This window comes from Neodiprion pinetum, chromosome 3 (assembly GCF_021155775.2).
Source record: "Neodiprion pinetum isolate iyNeoPine1 chromosome 3, iyNeoPine1.2, whole genome shotgun sequence".
Taxonomy (NCBI): Eukaryota; Metazoa; Arthropoda; class Insecta; order Hymenoptera; family Diprionidae; genus Neodiprion; species Neodiprion pinetum.
In genome coordinates this window covers 18,483,789-18,505,335 of record NC_060234.1, presented here as the reverse complement: position 1 = coordinate 18,505,335, position 21,547 = coordinate 18,483,789, and the positions used below count along the sequence as shown (strand labels likewise).

General features: G+C 35.1%; 1 protein-coding gene and 1 long non-coding RNA gene across 7 annotated transcripts in view; one reads left to right on the top strand and one right to left on the bottom strand.

Annotated features, from left to right (window-relative positions):
* The window catches only part of wake (wide awake), a 292,797-nt gene that overhangs the window by 34,263 nt on the left and 236,987 nt on the right, over positions 1–21,547 (top strand). The gene's annotated exons all lie outside the window — the stretch shown is intronic.
* Positions 11,104–19,803, bottom strand: LOC124213739 (uncharacterized). Its single transcript, XR_006881957.2, has 3 exons — positions 19,667–19,803; positions 17,998–18,373; positions 11,104–11,267 (listed from the first exon to the last, which is right to left on the bottom strand). It is a non-coding gene; the product is annotated as an uncharacterized lncRNA (long non-coding RNA).

The following is a 21,547-nucleotide window of genomic DNA, read 5'->3' as shown; positions in this document are numbered from 1 at the left end:
GATCTTTTGAAACCTCTTGAAATCCTTTGGAATCCTGTGAAATTCGGTGTAATTACCTGAAATCTGTTGCACGCAAAAAACGGCGAGTGGTTAACTCCTCGGTTCAAATTAACAAACAGATCCTCAACTTTGCTTGCTTGGCTGCGTTTCCTTTGAGGGATTTCTCTGTTTCTTGTTTTCAATTGTACAGAACTGATTTGTTAAGCTTTTTTGATCCAGTTCTTTCGACGCATAGTATTTTCACGACATTTCGTGATAGAATGCATCATTTCGCGCCTGTACCCAGTTGGTTTAAAAGGGAAATTTTCATGTCAAAGAAACGTAAGACGTTTTCATATTACATAAAAACGAACAAGATTCGCATAGAACGTTTACACGGTATATTTGTTTTCGATTACTTCCGCATTTGCTTCCCGTTTCAGAGATTCTGAAGTATATTTGTATCACAGCCTGCTATAAAAGTACCGATCACACCGTGGATCGCAGTTGCTTGCAGGAAAGAGGATGCAATATACTGCAATTTAGTACGTAATAAGTTTCATATTGCGAGCTTTGAACTTTCCCGAGTGATGAATAATGGTAGTGAATACTCGGCAGCAAACTAGTCGCAAGTCTAACCCAACGGGATCGAGAACTGACAATTTCAACTCTGCCGTCGCAGGGTCAACATATATTTCTGTAAAGCTCTGTGAACTCGCTGGTATTTCATAAAAGTGTCTGAAACTTTGAAAAGAAATTTTCGATAACTTTAAACAAAGAGTAATCGTTATTGAAGAAAATAAAAAAAAACATCTCCTTGCTACTCAATGGAACAAGTAACTCACCATGAATATTGATTTTCGCAGCTCCGCAGCGAAAGAAAAAATTTCCGAGAAACAAGCTGATCATTTTACGCGCCAATACGACAAGACTGAATTTTATTTCATTCCCTTGAATTTATATTTCGCGTGAGAAAGATAAAGAAAAAATAAAGTCGCGCAGTTTGCTTTTCAAAGTTTCTCAATCTCGCGCTATTTTACATCTTTGGACACACTGCTGATCGGCGTGTTTTTTCACAGACACGTTCCGATTTTGTACTTGAGTAAAAAATTTGCTTATTCGGCTTAAAAATACGAAATCTCGAAGTCTAGTCTCAGCGATATCGTTTTTTAGATCCCATAGGACCTTGAAAATCGCATAGCCAACGCGTTTTTGCCTCGTTGGTTAATATGAGATGATCGCACCGTCGCGTTTCTTCACACACGAATCAACCCGAACGACAAGAGAACAAACATCTCCTGTCCTGATCCATATCCTATGTTCTTAGTCAGCGAACCGTGGCCCAGTATATAATGCATTACTCATGAAATTAGATGCTGGAATGGCAGTGGCGTTGTATCACTAATCTCGAGGCGGCTGAGTTGACTACCGATTCCTCTTAATCCCCAGGGACTGCAGTATAGTCGGTGTCAAAATTGATCCGAGTCTTCTCCCTGATTACTCGTCTAAGGAGCCGTTTGAGCATCAATTAAAGCATTTTTGCAAACTTTTGCATCCCACCCATAATGATAACGATCGGTAACGTTTCCTTGTTTTCCTACCGCTGTTTTTTAACGTTAGCTAACGATTTTTGAAAAGTTCAATGATAGTCGATGCATGACCTGGAAATGGCGGATATGTAATTTATACTCACATCCTGATCAATTTATTTCTACTTTATTAAGCATTAATTATTGTTAATTATTAATACACATTGACATGTTCGGTAAAACGTGAATTCATTATTCATCGAATATTAAATACATTGCGCATTGTCTTTCTTCTTAAATGCATGCAACAAACGTTTTATTTACTAAGATATTGTTATTGAGCAATTAATGTATTATTAATACCGCCCTTTAGAGAAATTTTTTTTATTATTTTCTAGCTGAGTTTGAGCACGCACTTCGAATTTTCTATCTTAGCCAATGCTTGTCTGGAATGCCTACAACTACAGGGTAACATTTGATAACGTTTCTCTGAATGGCCTACCCTTGTTTTATCGTTAGCTAATACTTGAATGGCCCCTAAGGAGATTGCTGAGTTATAAAGATCAACACTTTTTCGCTTGTTTTATTACTAGATAGTTGCACGTTAAAGATTGATCAAGTTCGTATATTCGTTAGTAACGAAGATTCTCCTTGGAATGAAATAAAAACACATACAGAGAGTTACAAACTAAAACCCAGACACCGTCTGTTCATTTCGAATCACTTTAAATAATTGAAAATCTGATAGATCGATTTGATTTCATTTAACGGTAGATACATTTTTACTGAAAAAACTATCTCTCTACAATCTCATGCGGCATCTATACCTGAGTAGTAAATTTTTCAAGATTTCACTGATATTGATATTGATGAAAAAAAAAAAAAAATAGCAGTATTTAATTCATTATTGACAAAAGAAGTCTGTTTCCTTAAGTTTGCTCCGGATTAAATAAATCTGATGAATTCTCAATGTTCGACCATCACGTAATAAAATGAACAAAAAGGCATTTAATTCCAATTCACCAACCTTCTTATTATAGGTAATCACGGTTGCAGTTTGGAAAAAATAATTCTCACCACTTTTAAAGTGAGTCGTTTCTACGATTTATATAGATGCTGCTTTAGTTGTGGCTTATGAAAAAAATATAAAATCTTTGTTATTTTACTATGCCAAATGTTTATATTAAACACATTATCGTAAATGACAAATTTCAGGTCTGAATCCGAATATTTCTTCAATATCACGATTCAATGTGCACGATGCAAAATAGTTCTGATTACCGAATGAAAATGAGTTTTGTAGCTGTGACTAGAAAATCTAACTCGTGTTGGTATTCTTTTTATCATGGTCCAACCATAATTCCACTAAACAGTTACTTGCATCACATTTTATTTCAATTCTAACAATATTCAATATTTTATTGCAACAATATCCGTTTCCCTAAAATTTTCTAATTACTATTTCAAATCAAATCTATCTAAAGGCAAAAAAGTCCTGAGTCCAAGTTTTGTAAGCCGTCTGTTATTCCATTTTTTAGAATTTTTCATGCTGTATGCTTTCAAAAAACGATAATACAAGACTAGTCAATTTTCACTGAAAATTTATCGTGTGAAGCAAAGTCGAAAAATAATATTTACAATTTAGAATTCGTCAGCTAAATGAGAAGGGTTGGAGCCTATCTTTAGATAGGCATAATAATGTCTATTAGTGGAATTATAAACCAGATCTCAGAGATCGATTCTTACAGTTAGTTTCAAATCACTTAAAAATGGTTAAAAATTTGGTTCATTTGTTCGATAGCACTTCAAAATATCACTCATTTTACTCGGAAGACTTTTTTCTGAAAATTCACGCACTGCACGGCCTACCATCAAAATTTATCTCACTAACGACGTACTTATTTCTAGCGTAATTTATGCCAGTTACATGAATAATACAATATCTTTCATTCAACATAATAGAGCTCGATGAAGCTTTTCATTATACCAATAATAATCAGGGAGGCTTTCTGCCTGTAGTAATCGTGCTGTAATTTTGGCATGCAGTGCGTAAGAACAAATTGCTTAATATTTCTCTGAACTAGCGCGATACATTTTCATAGGTTTTCATTGAATTCAATTATTATCGTAAAATATATGTAGATGAAAACAGAAGTGGAACTTGTGACTGAATTCGAAATAACATCTAAATCACTAAAATGCCCGGATCAGGAAATTTCGTTTTCTTATAACAGGAAGCTTCTGGTGGAAGAAACTTTTCGTAACGGTGAAGAAACTTTATTGACATGTCATATGTGTCACGATGTTAATATAACAAACACTCTCCTGGCCAAGTGGACGTTTCATAAATAAAAGAACGTTACTCGGAACTTTCAATTAAAGAATCACTCCTTTTTTTTAATAATGTTATCAAAATCATTGTCTCTTTATACCCCCCTAAATTCGTATTTGTTTCACGTAGAACAATTTATATACCCGAGGAATTTTTTCATGGAGAAGACATTTTCGATTTCATCCAAGAAAAGATTTTCCCTTCACCTCTGAGTTCAATTCTCATTTCGTATTCGTCGTTCGCACGTTTCGTGCGGTGCTGTGCACAAACATGCACGTAAGCCATCTATTTTCAAACCCTCTCGACGCTTTCCGAGTAGCCATAGTTATTGTTCTCATTCAAAAGTATAAGTATATCTCAATAGATTGAAAACAATTTAATATCGAGGCTCGGATGTATACTTTCAAAATTTTCTAGACGCACGCTCTTTCGTTATAGGGTATTTCGTTCGGAACACTGAGAAGAAATATCATCTTTCAAAGTCCCTAGAAAATTCTAGTGAATAATTTAATTATGAGAAAATGTGATACTGGTAACTGTTTAGTGAAATTAAGGTTATCGACGCTACATTTCCCGGTGAGTGCAACATTACATATGTTTGTACAGTCAACTGCAATTATTCGATCAAATCAGGCCTTAACATCAATCTATTGTGCCACTAAAATCGAAGTACTGCAACAGTTGCTCAAAGATATTTATCCAATGAAAATAATAGTAACACGTAGGTACTATATCGAGAGTTCTTCTTGAAAAGACCTGCCCGACAATTGCAACTCGTCTAGTTTACAAGCGTAGCCAGATGACTAGGCGAGAGGTTATGGTTGACCGTCACTTGTCAATCAGTCGATTCTAGGGAATTTGATTTTCTCGGCGGTTTGCCTCAGGGTGCGAGCACGGATGTCAGACAGTCAAAATTAAGCAAGTTGAATCGCACGTGTTACTAGCAGATCCTCTAGTATATTCTGATTACAGCTACGAAACTCGTTTTCATTTAATACCCAGAATATTATTTTCATTTATGGTAATAAATTAAAATGGAGGTCTCGGTGTGTGTATCAACCGCAACTGAAAAGTTCTTTCGTCTACCGCCTAAGAAACTTGTCTCACTGAGAAAGGATTAAAAATATCCCTGAGGAGGATGTCTCCTTCCCGTTTAATAACACGGAGAATACATCACTTGGCCGCATTTGATAATAGATATAGATATATGTGGACTCGATGTTGGAAGAATTTTTACTTTCCAGACTCATAACTTTTATTTTATTTATTATTTTTTTTTGTTATAACTCCTGAAACTCTTGTTACGGATGTTGTTTAAAGAACAATTATGGAGAGACCTCAATACTTCTAGGATCAAGTTCGTGGCATTAAATATGGCTGAGTGGTGATGGTTGAAAAAGTGACATTTTGCCCATGCTGTTGAAATGGAAAAACTTTGAATTTCAAGTGTAAACTTTGAGAATAGGATTTGAAAGATATATCCTTTTGCCTTTTTTTTTTTTCTTTGTACAAGCCTTTTACGAAGGAATTTAAAGAATGTTGCCTTCGAACGAAAGACCCGATTTTTGCGGTATACCAACTTTTTTTCATTTTAAAAACCAACTTTTTCAAATTATTAGTCGTCATCTATCGAAAGAATTAAGGTTAAGCTACTCTGTTGTTAGACGTCCTTCGTTCCCTAGCAAGCTTATTAATTGCGTAAATTTGTGATGCGCGAGCTTTCGTAGAATTTCGCCTAAACTCGAATGTTTCCAACCGCGATGAAATAAACATGATTCGTTTCGTCATTTCTATCACCACGTTTACTTAAAATCGGGTAAAATTTTCTGCGACATTATTTGGAACGCACCTTGTGCGATTATGAGAATGGCCATTAGCGCACTTACTAATATACGTGAATGATTCATTGGGAAAAGTCTGTGGGGCTTCCTCCTGCAGGACTCAACGTTTCACCACGTCGAAATTCAATTTTGATCCTCGTTTTACACGCGCTCACAGCTGGCAGATCAGAATTTTAATGGCGGCACGTGATGCCAGGTTGTGAGAAAGTATTTTTCATTGTGAATTAGGAGTATATCTCACCGTTAAACGAGCCCCAAACGCCGGGAATTAATTTCCGTTTTTTGTACCTTCATTCGTCGAGGAAAAAGTTGGAAACTCGAGCGGAACCAGGGTGGTGATAAAATAAGCGAGGAATTGAAGACGAAGCAGGAGGAGGTAAAAACAACTGAATCGAACGAATGAATAAAATGTTATACATGCATATTGTATAGACAATTTTATGTATATACATATATATATATATGTATTTATTATATAAGGGTGTGCCAAAAAAAAATTTCTTTTCTTCAAACGTCCATCAAAATTTCTTTACAGCATCTCAAATAGAATATCCCATCCAAATGTGATCTCTTAAATATTGATATTTAGAGTTGCCTATTTTATTTCTTCCATTTTCCATTTAAATAACACGCAAAAAGAATCGGAAAATTTTAGAAATTTACATATTACTTGGACTTACATATTATCTAGATACAGATTCTTGTAGGAAATTTTCTTATTACAATTATTTTTAAAAAGATGTTTGCTTATTTTATCAGAAACATTAAATATAACCCGTTATTCAAATTATCAAAACATCAACTTTATACAGATTTTTTTTTAATGATTTGAAACAGATCTGGGAAGCGTCCGAATGAAAATTTTTGCGACCTAAAAATAAGGTATACCCTAATATGTGATATCTTTATATAACATGCCTGAAAATGTCGAAAAAACATTCCCGAAGCTCTACCTAAAAATAAATTTCAAATTCTAAAAGATTCTTAAACATGATAGAATAGGAGTTTTACAATATGATAGATAGATCGAAGTTTATACAGCAGATGCGATTATCGATACACATTCACCGACTTCCTGTTTATATCTCGCTCCGGTATGTAATAAAAACTACATTCGGTCACATTTTTTCTAACAATCACGAAGTGCAAAAAATTCGAAGATGAAGATTTACTTTAAAAACGCGATCAAATAAGGATCGAAGGTACAAAAATTGTATAATACGATATGCATATTTTGGCGTTTACTATAACATTTCCAAATTGCAGCCAGATCGCAATTTTTATTTTTTAAAGTTGGCGGAAAGTTGATGGATCGTGCCCTACATGACGTAACAATACAGCCCGCGGATAGAACAGCGTTTTTTGCCACGGCAAAGCCGTTTCAGACATTGAATTGCCGCCCCCTTGACAGAGAAACTCGCTATCATAATCAGTCTGCTCAGAAGCCAGCCTTTACCATTTGTGGAACACCCTACGGCAATTACTGTTATCGCACGTTCGAAACTAAGTGTATACATATATTTGAACCCGAATTGTCTAGCAATCTCGATAGCTTTAATAGCAGGTGTAGTCGGTGGATTTTGGACAAGATACGCTGTTGCGCAATGAATATTCATATGATTCGAAAGATTTATCCACAAAGTGCGCATTCAAAAATTGTCTCGAAGATTGAAGCTTGTTTCCATAAGTGTAATAAAAGTTTGAGGTGACTTCAAAATAGTTAGTTCTCTTCGAAAAACAAGCAATACAATTTGTTTAACTGTTATTAAAGAGCTCCGCAATAATTTTGGAGTGAAAGCTTTACATTCTTTCAAATAACTGCCGATTCTACTGTAAATCTAGCACATAGTTCCAAGTTAAGTCGGTGTAAGTCAGTGAGCCAAATTTCATCTGAATCGGTTGATATTTTCTCGAATTATTGTCGGAAATTTTTTTTTTTATCAGCAATATAGGCACTATCGCGTAATCGTATGATCAATTTTCATTTGACTATGAAGCATATATTTATTTGTCATATTTTCCACACAATAGACGAATTAAGGTATCTACTCCCAGCATAGTCGTTTTGTACACGAAAGCCGATCCATTTACTGGATAAACGTAATACTCGAAGACAAGCAAATAACGGAAAACAGCGTCTAACGCGAGTTGAAGACTGGACTTTATATTTTCCCGTTGTTTTCGAAATGGCCTCAACTACACGAAGTCTGGAAAAGCTCTCGAGGATTTTCCATTAAAAGCTAGAGCTTGTATCGTGAATCGGTTATTCAACAAAAACTGTTGCAAGGAACGTCTCATATAACTAGCCGTAAAATACATATTATAAAGTTGTATACCTGTGGCGGCGAAGGGCGATAAGCTTTGTTTCAAAAGGTTGCTGTAACCGCAGTTATCGACAGAGTAAAATTTCGTTCGTTTTGGAGGTTATTGAAATGTTGCTTCACGTAACAATATTGCAGAAATATGTAGGTATTCGTGCATAAAAGTGTCCACTAATTTCTGCATACGGCTTCTGGCGTTATTCTAGCATGGTGCGGAAAAGTTTTTCAACATTTCTGTTGAACGCGGCATTTGCACGTCGGTAACGCGCAGACTTTAAGGTACTGGTACCTATTAGAAGGCAAAAAAAAGCAAATTTTCAAATAAGATTATCTCAGCTTCTCTATTAGCTATTGCCATGTTTTTTTTTTTTTTTTTTTTAATACTAGGCATTTTACGGAGAGTAAAGAAGAACCCGAGTCCTTGACTGGTCATTTTGACCGTGATTAGTAGAGGGCGCAAAAGTACGGTCCTTGAAAAAAAAAAATAGTCCGATGGCGGACAGATAATATCCGGATTGGGAGGTCTGAAACAAAATCGGGAAAAAGCACGTTGTAGAGAAAGGTTTTTTACACAGGAATCCACCGCCGATATGCAAAAAAGTGCAAAAATAAGAAAAATGGCCTGTGCTTGAAAAAAGTGGAAAAATACCACTTTTTTTTTCCATCTTTTCGGTGTTGCCAAATTTTTTGTTGATAACTTTTTTGCAAAAAAGTGTTAGATTTCTGCGCAGAACACCTAAATAAACAAGTGAAAAAATCCCGGTGATGATCGGTCCGGTGAATCCGCCGTGCGAAAAAAAGTCCTTTTGAGAAAAACGCGTTTAAAGTTTTTTACGTATTCTTTTCTATATTTCGCGGAATATGTGAAGTTTTATTACCTCCGATTGATTAATCCGCAATCCCTGGACCGTATAAAAGTACGCCTGAGTCCTGTTCAGCCTGCTCAATTCACAAATCAATTCAAACTGGTTTTACCATCTCCTGGACCTCCTTACTTACAATTAGTGATGGTTCGTGCCTATACGCTCCGACCGAGAGTGCTATATATCGCTGTAACTTTTTTTCTGTTCAGAACTTTTTCATAAAATTTTAAGGAGTGATTTTTGATGCTTTGAGGAGTCGAAAAATGAAATAAAAAAAATTTTTATTTTTTGAATTGTAGTACCTTAGGTCCTAGTACCTTAATAATGATCAAGATATGTGATATATTCTTACTCGGTCGGTAAGGACTGACTATAAAATCCTTTTTGGGGTACGTAGTCGTCCTTATTTATCTACCGTGTCAGTTAATTTTTCCGTTTCGTTATTGTTCATAAATTAATCAATGGTCTTCATTCAGATTGAGGCAGTGCATTGTTTGTACATCAGAAAATTCATAGAAGTTCGAAATTTATCAAACAATGTGCGGTCTTCTGCCATGTTTTACTATTTGCGGACTTTTTGGATTCAATGGAGAATAAAGTCTACCGGTTTGCTTCATCTTTAATTTCCTTTTTCCGGCCTGTATGTTTCATCAAAATAGTCCCACGACGGCTCATTTTAGTCATAATTATTTCCAGAACGGTGGAAATACTCCTATCTACGAACCTTATTTCGTCGGAAATCCGGGAAATACAAAAATAATAATAAGTTGCAGAAACCAACACTATTTTTTCGTAATCTTCCAAGTGTTGCTGAATTTTCTGAACTCTACGCTGAAAAAGCAATGCGTTGTCAAAGTTGAAACAAATTTCTACTATGAGTTTAATCGTAATGATGAAAATAAGAATCAGCTGACTCAATCGTTAAATTAAAGAGAGTATGTCGTAAGCCTTCAAGTTCTGTTCTTCCATGTACCATTTTTTCCATTTTCCTGTCTCAATGCTAAACTGAGGCTACATTGTATCCACTCAAAGGATGATGATGTTTCTTTAATTCTGTTTGACGCCCTATTTTCATCAAAATGTCATCAGTGAGTAAGGAAACAAAAATTTCAGTCTCCGACTGGATTTCTACTTATAAAATACACCGCTCTTTAATTTCACTGGTATAGAATGGTTACAGAGAAGCTTCTATCGATCACTCATTGGAAGTGACATCACACCAGTTTGGACTCCATTTTTATTTTTCCAGCAGTTATTGACACTATTAATTTCCAACGCCCACTGCATAGTGACGTCATTTACGGACGTCCCCCCCGTCCTACGGGGCAAACCGTAACTGTAGAATCACATCAGACACGGAAAATGTTATCTTGAACACAAAAGTTCGATTCTGAATTAATAATTCAGTGCTCGTTACCTTTTTCTTCGTCCATTAACGGTGGAAAAGCATAACATTTATCTTCCGCCCTGAAGAAATATTATTTACCTTAGTTCCAAAGGATTAATTATTATTGTAATCTGGTGTACATAATCCCTTTCTTATATTTTTGTACCTAATCCTTAAAATCCTTGTAATCTTTGTAACTTGTTTTAAATATTTCACAACCTCTTTGTAGTCTTTATATTATTTTTTATAATCCTTTTAATTTTTGTCATTACGTGTAATCTGCACGGAGAGAAAAATCTGAAAAAAAATTACCCTGCTGTTACTAATCGTGATGTAAAAGACACCTAATGCAGTTTTTATTGATACATGTTACAAAAATTATGGGTTTTTATGAAAAAAATTACTACATTACTTAGAAACTATGTATTTCGGCAGCGCCAAATTCAAAATGTGACGACGCATTTTTCTGATGCAGCACGGTAAAAACTGCATTAGGTGTCTTTTACATCACGATTATAGTAGCAGCAGGGTCATTTTTCTCAGATTTTTCTCTCCGTGTGTGTGTAATCCTTCGTAATCTTTTGTAATTCCTTCGTATACTTCACGTTATCTGTTTAACCATTGGAATCCATGTATTACTTGTAATAATTTACAAGTTTGGTAATCCCTAACGTCCTGATAACTTTTGTGATCACTTGTGATTTTCGTAATCCCTTGTAGTTCTCCTAATTTCTTTGTAATCTATGTAATTTCGATTATCTTAGAAATTTAATTTTGTAAATAAGGATCATCATATTCTGCCTATTGTGTTGATTTCGAATGGATTTTATTGGCATCATTTTCAAGCTATACATTTCCAGAATCCCAACAATCTGAAACATTGTTCTTTCCGCACTTTTATTGTTGACGTAAGGTGCATTAAAGAGATTTGCGCGTGATTTCTGTTTTACCGACTGTGCAGCGATGTTGGCCTCTCGATCATACAGTGGGCTTCGCCATTTTTAGGAAAACAATCCTGCGAATTTCGAAATATTAGGCAAATTACATACCAGCTTCGGAACGATTCAGATTGTGATACTTGAAACTCACTCGAAAACTCGCAGAAGAAAACGTAGTTTTTTTTTAATAATTCTATTTAAATTAATTTATTTCTGATCAACATTTATTCAATGTCTGAGTTTTATACAAAAACGAGTTTTTATGCACGCAGATAATCGTATGTTTATAGTTTACATTATTTAACATAATTTCACACAACTTTGATCCTATACATTTTTCTACAATGTAAGCAAATTTTTATTATTTCTCGATATTTTTACATTCATATATTACTAACTTTTGATCTACTTTTACGTATTTTTATCAAGTGCAAAATTTAATTTCTACACACTTATCTACAGTTTACTGTACACAGTCTCTTGCTATTTTGCAATAAAATTCACAATAAGTATACCTGTTGTTCAATATTTATTATGTATTTAATACAATTTTACACGTAAGTGCATAAAAATAAGGCTCTCAATTAATGTAAAAAAAGTTTATTAAGAAACAGTCGCATAAAGATGGTTTCATATGGTACGGAATTCATTCCACCGGAACGTAGAGCCTAGGGCGATAATTGAATGTGCAAGTGGATTCACGTTCAACTTTTTATCATTACTTCAATTTGATTGTATAATTTTGATTTTTCATCGAAACAGCGATGTGCTGTTAGTAATGTCAGGTATGAATTCCGCATCACGTGAAACCACCGAAAGTGATACATCTCAATTTTAAATTTCGCGGTTTATTTTTCCCGAATACCGCGTCTGCCACACTGTTCCCAGACCCATTTAAGACCCACTGTACTCGATCACGGACAATATTTAATCGGAAGACCACGTCTCTATCAAATCACGGATTACACAGCTCTACAAAATAAATACTTTTTTTTGTTGCTCTGATTTTTTCTGTGAATCCTGGTGTTTGAGAACGTAAAACTTACGAATATAATTATGATTATATTAGATTGGCTCTGGTTTTTATGTTATTGTAGTATTGTATTCGAGATGACTCAATGTTTAAAGGCGAATTTCTCTTGAACGGTTAAAGTTCTATATCAGTAGTTTTTTATAGAGCGTGAAATTTCCTATAAGAATCTGTTAATACAGATAGTTTATTAGATGCACGTTTAGATGGTTTATATGTCAGACGTTTATGAGATATATTTTTTCCTAAATTTTTTTACCTGTTATTTAAATGGAAAATGGAAAAAAATCAGTATTAAAAGCTCGTATTTGGCTGAGATATTCTATATAAGATGCTCTACCGAAAGTTTGATGCGTGTTTGAGAGAAATTTTTTAATTTTTTTTTTTCGGAACACCCCAATACCCCCCCTTTCGAAGAAACTTGTTGTGCCCTCTTTTTCACGGCGAGAACAACAAAGTATTATATTTCTTATATTTCTTATACTTCTGTCCGAATAAAGTAAGCATAACTAAGGTTATTGATAGTATTTTTTTGATAAACTTTAGATATTAAAAAAAAGAAATCGAGTTTTTCACCTAAACATTGCTTTTTTGAGTCATATATGAAAATGTCGATAAAATAAATAACTAGAGCCAATTTCGAAAAACTACGCTTACTCCTAAGGTCGTTGACATCGAATCTTTCTAAGACGACTCAAATATCAAGAGCAACAAAACCACTGTTGGCCAGTGTTATTTTCGCGCTGCTGTGCCTTTAATCATTCTGTACAGCGCTCTGGTGTGTAAAAAACTGAAGCGTGTATGTTTAATTAACATTTTCACTGAGGTAATCGTTCTCTTCAAGTATTCGAAATATTTTTAACCGGCTGAGTATCCCGGCAGTGATGCCGGCAACTAAAGTTCGGGGCCGAATCGTCAAGAGCGCTCAAACGTTTTTAGAAGTTCGGATTACATGCTCAAAACTTCTGAACCTTTTACCGTTAGCACTTTCGAAATGCTTTTGGTAAGGTCGGTGGTTTTTTTTTTTTTTCGACGACTAAAAAATCGTGTATAAGTAAATGTTTTTCGTAAATACAATATTTTCATGAATTCTGCATCTTCGTAAAATACAAGTTGCACAGATATTCGAGATTTTGTAATCATCAGGGTTAAATTCGTCGGCTGTTAAAAATTTGATATTTGGTTATTCACGCACCGAATTTTTTTGCTTCTAAATTGAACCCCCGCTAACCGAAAAAAACCTAATATTTATCCATTTCGCTTTGTCTAATGAACCAATAATTTTTTTCCCTCGCATCATCAGAGACCATTTTTTCACTACACTTTATAGACTGTCGCTGGAACAACTCGAGCCCAATAAAGAGACAGATCCGAAGTCCGTGTATAATTCGTTTATCCCGGTGCTAATTTTGTTCTACAGAGTGGCAAGTTTTTTACGTTGAGCAAGCTCGAGTAGCGAGGGAACAATTGAACTTGGAAAATCCATTTTCACGTGAAATGGACGTGCTAAGAGCTGCACTCTCATTACTTTCGTGAAACTCCTTCCATCCTCCGATTTCCTATTTCTCGCGCTCTCGAATGGTCTGTTCGAAGTTTCCTTATATTTCTTCGTCAGCAACGAAGAGAAAACTGTTCATCGAAATCAATCCGCGTCATAATTACAATGACAAGTGACGGCAACCAATGAATTCCTTACGATCAAGGATTCAAAGGGACGTAAAGTCAGCTTGAGAATCTGTTGAAATAAGAAAATGACTAAAAATGGTTTCAAGAGTACAATTGGAAGTAATGAGGGCAGATATAATTTTAAAAAACTGTCGATGATTCGACAAAAAAAAAAAAAAATTCAACCACTGAATTTCAACTATAAAGTCTAATTATCATGCATCAGAAGAATGAAGTTATCCAATAATCATTTTTACTGGAAATGTTACATAAATTTTCCGATTACGGTGAACAAGAACTTATTTTATTCATAAATGAATACGCTCTAAAATCATGTGTGATAAATTTTTTCTCGAGCTTCTCGACTCGTCGAAAAATTCGATAAGCATACAATCGTTATAATTTACAAATGATAAACTTGTGACTTATCAACAAATAGATTCTTGCTACTTAAAATTCGACTAAAAAAATTCATTGACGATTCGTTGACAGATAAAATGAGCGATTGGGAATCGAAATTGGATAAATAATGTGGATTTTTCCGTAAAAAATTAAGGAATATTATTTTTTCTCCAAAAATGTAAACACAAACAGGTCTTCAGATTTCAAATTCAACGTTTGAAAATTTTTCTTGTCCCTCGAGGATTTTTTTAGTTATATGTAAGTAGATAAATTTAAATAAGACGTCCTAAGCCTTCGGATCGGTTCATCACGTTCTTGCCACAACCTTTTCTTCCACTTGGTTATACATCCCCACATCGTTAGCTTCGTTATTTGTTATCGGTTACTCGAGTGGAAGAATGAAGAACAAAGCTTTATCCGAGATGCCTCATGAATATTTCAGTTCTAGTTCTCGGATAATATATCTTATAGATGTTTCGTAGCTGTGAAGCTTTCAATTGAAAACCTTCATAGAGTCGTTGAATCGTGACAATCGTCCTTTGTAATTTACCAACCAATTACCTTGACGATAAGGTCCTAAAAGATACACCCTTCTGTCCACTGGATAGATAGCTTCACGTATTATATCTGTTTTAGCAACGCAATGGGAATAAAGCGATGCCAACTTCACCTCATATAAATTCCCCATCCTGCGGTACGCAAGGTCGTCGTTACGGAGCAATAAATTGCAAACCCTCTCACATGCATAAAATATCTCTATAATTTGAGCTGAACGAATGACGTGCAAGGGAAAATAGTCGTGCGGAAAATCGTAGATATATACCCAATGAACGTAGCATGATACTTATTCAATTTCACTGACTTTATTCCGTGAATTCTTGTTATTTCTACGACTTTCCAAATCCTTTCATACAAATGACATGAAAAAATGAGAAACGCAATTGCGCATGGAATAAGATTTCTCTAAAAGAAATGTCAAGTTTCTGTAACCGGTTCGTTGAAATCATACAAAATATCGTGTGAAGCTACATACTTATTGCTTGTACCGAACAATATTTCGGAAAACTTATCATCGGTCAACACATTTCTCCCAACATTGTTTTTTTTTTTTTTTTTTTCACTTACGTGTCGTAAAACGATCTGCGGGACGAATCTCGGATTTCGCGTGATATGCTCGGTAATGGTGAAACTTGGAAAAAGTTAAATACGGTTCTTTGAGCTTTCACGAAAAGCTCGACACGTATTGTAAAAGGTTGAAGGAACGGCGTTTTCGCGATACGAGGATAAAAGTAGGTCCAATATTTTTCACCCTCAAGTCCTTTGTCGGAAGAACGGTTTCGTAAATATATTTGGAAATATATTTTACTGTCGAATAGGTGAGTTGAGAGGAATTCCATAGTTCATTGGTTTTACAAGTGAACCAAAAAAAAAAAAAAAAATGGGAGCAAACAGTTGAAAGTCAACGTATCAACGACTTCATCACTCAGGTCAGTGAATAACTTGGAAAGAAAACCGAAAGGTTTTGTCAAAAAGGTTTTGTCAAAAATATATCCCAAGCAATTATTGTTCAGAGCGAGGAAGAATTTGCGTACTTCTTGACGAATACCTCAACAAAAGTGAAGTGCTCGAACTTCACAAGCTAAGGAGCCGAGAGAAACGTGGATGGAATGTAGCGTGACGGAATAATTGCTTATTCACCAGGTAAACAGTCAAATTTACATGTAAGGATGCCTCGCCTTATACGCGCTCTTCGTTCCAGCTCTATATATTACCTTCCGTGCTCAATCCTGTAAACGCAAACTTCACGAGGTACAAGAGCAGCGTGTATATTATATTTAGAGTTATCCAACTACATCGTGTATAAGCACGTGACAAGAATTACGTTCTTCTCAATATTCGCCACTGCGCTCGAAAGTTTTATGAAAACAGTGAAACATTTTCCTCGACTGAACAAACTAATGCAAGGAAAGGAACTTGTAGCAATATCGGGATTGAAATGTGAGTAGTGAGAATTGAATTTCGTAGATTAAGATCAATGACGGGCAAGCCTGTTGAGGATCAAGCAATCGAATCCGTCTCCAAAAATTTCTAGCAATGGTAGTTGCGCCAATAATCGTGAACACGAATGAAACAACATTCTTACTTCGTGATAAAAATTATTCCGACCAAATTCAAATAACGTAAGCCAATATATCAACAATTTTAGAATAGGTTTTATAATTAGAAAGTTGAACACGACGAAATTCTGGTATTTTCGAACCTATTCTAACGTTTCGAGACTCGCAAAGAAAAAAAAAAAAAAAAAAAAAAGGCAAAACTATTTGCAACTGATTTTTTTTTTAATTTTGGTTGAGAATCGCCAAGAAAAACTGTTTTACTTTGAGCTCCAAGAAGTAATGCCAAACCAAACACTGACAATAAGTTTGCAATTAGCCGCTGGTGGACTCTTGAGTATTTCATATTTACTTATATACAGTCAAATTTATACACGATCTTCTGTCATTTTGAATTTCACCACACTTTTATTCCATTCATGAAGTAAGTACGTTAATTTTGAAACCGTTCCTATATCCGCATGCCGCAGAGAGTTTTTACACATTTGAATCTGACGCAGCGAATTTGAATAAAAGACATACCGCAGATATTGAATCCAACTACGGAATGTGGGCAGTAAATAATGGCCTCTTATTAAGCGGTGGAATTAACTTCAGCTTTCAGAGAGGGATGAGGAAAAAAAAAAAAAAATGCCAGTCGTAAAAGCAATTACAATTCAGACGCCGTGAAGAATAATTTATGGAGAATCGAAGTCTGCTGGTTGGATTGCCCTACAGGCGGTAAGTCTAGACCATCACTTTGCGAGAAGCCGATTATCGATTAATTTTCTCGATTCTTTTTACGATTATTCTATAACTCGAGGCTTGCTTTTTTTCACGAAGGAATCCCTTACATTTCTGTCGATAATTCCCGCAGACTTTTTGCTAATACGATAACCGTTCTCTATAATGGATAAGATGAATAGCTTGTCTTCTCATATCGCCGAAGTGTTTTTTTTTTTTTTTTTTTTCAGCAATACCTATCTCGAATTCAAGTTTAATATTCACGCTCTGGAACTTGTTTTACTTTTTGATCTTATTTTTATGCTGATCGCTGAACCATTGAATCAATGTGAAATTAACAATATCAGGTCGATTATACGTTCGAATAGAAATGTATTCATACGTCAAAGTCGCGTTTATTGACGCTGAAATTTTCGGTATCAAAGATACAAAAAACGACTCTTCCGAGTAACTTTTCATTATTGTCCGATAAAATTTGGAAAAGGTTACTTTAATCAAATGTAATTTAAATATGATGGGAATTGATTTTTCAAATTACTAGAACGAATAGTTATAGATTCTGCAATACTTAGTTCTTACAGTCACACGAATATACTTATATCTTCAAGATTTACACTGACCATGTAATACGGTATAATACATGGAATATTCTAAAAAATTTCAACTCGTATTTGACCTTCACCCCTTTCGATTTTATTGCGGGATAAAGCAAATTGTGGATTGCAGAAAAATCTCTTTGTCTAAATTTATCAATGATTTCTACATTACCGGAACTTCCTTACGAAGAATGAATTTGAAATCAACGGGGGCGGGGGGGTGAATTCGTCAAAGTTTTTTGGAATGTTCCGATATGCATCCCTACACTATACCTACTTCAAAAACTTGTCAAGCCGTGGCCTTTCTTCAAATAAAGCCGGCCCGATTATCATCTGATACATTGCTTGACGGGGTATCAGATGAGTGACCCTGATTGTGAAATTCGATATCCATTTGGGACTGCTTAATCATTAGAGGCATCTTCGTACTCAAATAATTTGTTTATAAATTTCATCCAGGATGTTCTCCTCCGCAGAGACTTGAACTTTTACTTAACCAACTTGGCGCAGTTTAAATTAGCTGTACGAATTTCCATTAATTAAACCAGAATTCGCGAAGTTCCCAGGCTCAAGTTTTCTTTTTGGTGGAAGTCAATCACGGTGTCTCGGTAAAGCCTTTTATTGCTGCACTTAGTTATGAGGTATTCCGCACCCTGAGAAAAAAGTTATTTATCCTAATATTTCTCACAGATCCGTTTGTTTAATCTGAAGCAAAACTCATGTCTTTGAAGTAAGCCATGCTTCGTACGATTTTGCAAATTGCAGAAAGAAGGCTCTTTTTTTCGAAAAACCATATTCTTTTGGCTAATTAATTAGATTTATAAAAATATTTCCTAGTTTTAACAAAGTGGATTATTATCTCCGTAACGAATACTCTGTTGGCCCGCATATAGTTGATGAGTAGTATTGTCGAAACAAAAAACCAATTTATATTTGTCAAGTAAAAAAAAGTGTAAACAGACCTAATCTCGTATCGAATAAGAATTTGTTCGACTGTGTAGGAATGCAAAGATTTATTTTGATTTCGAGAAACTTCATTCAATACAAAAAAATTATGTCAAAGAGATTCCAGCCCCTTGGAATACTTACACCGATTCAATTAGCACCCCATTTTCTTTATGCAGTCAAAATACCAAGATATACTCAATAAAATTAATGAAGTTATTTCTCGCAAACAACAACGTTCGGAGGCTTAGAAATTGGAGGATCCTCATATTCTCGAGCTTACACTATGATGCAAGAAATTCTTACGATAAAAAACTAACTCGAAGTTAGTGGATCGGTGATCTTTAGTTATATTTAACGCCGATAACCACCAAGTATAAGTAGCCACCAATGATTCTGAGCGGGTTAATGTTTTCGACCAGTCAGTTGCGTTGGCAATCGAGAATCAGCCCGCAGCGCCGCCGCCGGCCGACTGCGAAACGAACTCAGGTTCAATTTTCGGCCAGCGCTTCGAAAATTGAACCTGAGTTCGTTTCGCAGTCGGCCGGCGCCGGCGCTGCGGGCTGATTCTCCATTGCCAACTTAATTGACCTAACCAAAAAATTAGCCTTTTCAGAATCGCTGTGTCCATGTATACACGGTACCAGTTATATTGAGAGCACGAAGACTATATGAGGAGACTGAACTCCTTATAAACAAATAGCTGCCTGGAAAAATAAGACCGCACTGGTGTTCAGTATGCACCGAAGACAGTGGAGGAAGTATACATTTTTACGAATCACATTCCAAGATGATCGATTAACCGATTTTGAGCATCTCTGCAACCAATCACGCTTCGGTGCAAATGAAACACTAGCGACGCTTGTGGCGAAATTTTAATGGGCGGATTCTCTCAATTCACCTGTTTGAGTTCCTCCTCCTTATCCTCTGCTCTACTCTCACTCCAATGTATTGCAAACGTAATTGTGATTAATATAAAGATCTATTATTATTATTATTACGCAGTCTCCCCTGAGAGGGTAATTTTTCATCGCAAAATCTCGTTCAACTCCGGAGTAGACAAAACCGCGAGTGATTCATCCGCTGTAGCGCACGTTTGGAACTTTCTTCACGAGATAGTTCGAAGCAGTTTGTTCTCCTGTATTCGCTCGTTTGCCAGCACAGGACTGACTCGAAAGTTGACAGAGGATTTTGCCGCATGTTAATCAGCAGCTAGTCCCACCTCGCCTAGCTGTACAACCATTAGATTGCCAATTAGAGTATGGCATGCACAACGTTGTACGTCGATTGCTGAAATAGAATTGTGTCGGTCACGCTAATCGTGACATCCGCTCGTTGGTAAATACCGGTGAGATAATCAATACGTGTGTCTGGTATTGGTAATTCCACGCCGTTTCGATCCTTGCGAAGAATGTTTTTCGCGAATTATTCGGTTGAGTTTGTCGACATTTTTTGTGAGTCATTCTATGCGTTGAACCGGATATTGTAAGATTTTTTTAAAAACGGTGTGTCTGAGAAGAGCGAAGATACAGTCATTTAGAGATCTGTCAATTTTATAAATAGACATTTAAATATACGATATATAAAAAAAAAAAATTCAGATATATAAAAAATAAATAAACATTTGACGTTTCGGATTTTTAAGGGGGGCCCCCATCAGAGATCATTTATTAGAAAACAACAATTGAAAAATTATAATTGGGTTCAGAACTAGCATGATCCAGAAGTAAACGTGATGTCGTAAAAAAAAAAATCAGCAATACAAACACTTTTAATCACATTTAAATACATAGTAAAGCGGTGAATTCACAACGAACGATTACCCAGTGAACACATGACCTCCATATGACGTCATAGATAGGTCACATAGAGATCATCGACTTTTTACATAGATATGACATAAAAATGACTTTATTGATGACTCTGATATGACGTCATGTAGTATGACATCATTATGACATAGTGCTGACATAAAATTTGACTTTTATATGACGTCATGATTGTGACTTAAATATTACGTAAATATTATGTCTTATCCCTATCACATGTGTGACGTCGCATCAAAGTCATAAATTTATATATTATTTACGTAAGAAATAAATCATACAATTACATAAATTACAAGTCATATTCTGACGTCAAAAGGATATCATAATACCGTCATATTCTTACGTAAGAAACAACTCATACTTTTACGTAAAATTGATGTACGATGAACGTCATACTTAAGCATCAGCTTCCGGTCATTCTTTTACATACGAGTGACATAATACTAATGTCACGACGGTATAAAAAAAAACGATCAACGATACTTTTCTATTTATGTTCTATGTTGTATCATGTATTGATTTAATAATTCATAAGTGGAATTTCATATGACATTTCTTAATTTTTACTTTTATATTTAGCGTCCAAATTTAACTTACCGCAAATTCTCTTTAAATGCAAACATTAAATATATTTTTAGCATTGAAAATATTAGGATATTGTCATAAATAAAATATATAAACTAATTTCAAAATTAATTATTATATTGTAATAGAGGTACAGTAACAAAATAATCACTATTTATAAATGAAAAATATAAACATTTTGACTTTACAAGTTCTGTTGTAACAGTTATATTATTATAAGCATTCTTAAATACTTTTTATCACTATGACATCAGAGTTATGTCATCGAGACGTCAGGTAAGTTATAATCATGTCAGCCAGACGTCACAATTTTGTAAGCAACTTTACATCACTATTTTACCTCAAATTTAAGTCATCTTGACGTCAGCTAAATAACAAGTACGTCAGCTGGACGTCATATTTTTGTAAGATTCCGGTACCGACTTTACTTCTCTATGACATCAGAGTTATGTCATTTTGACGTCAGTT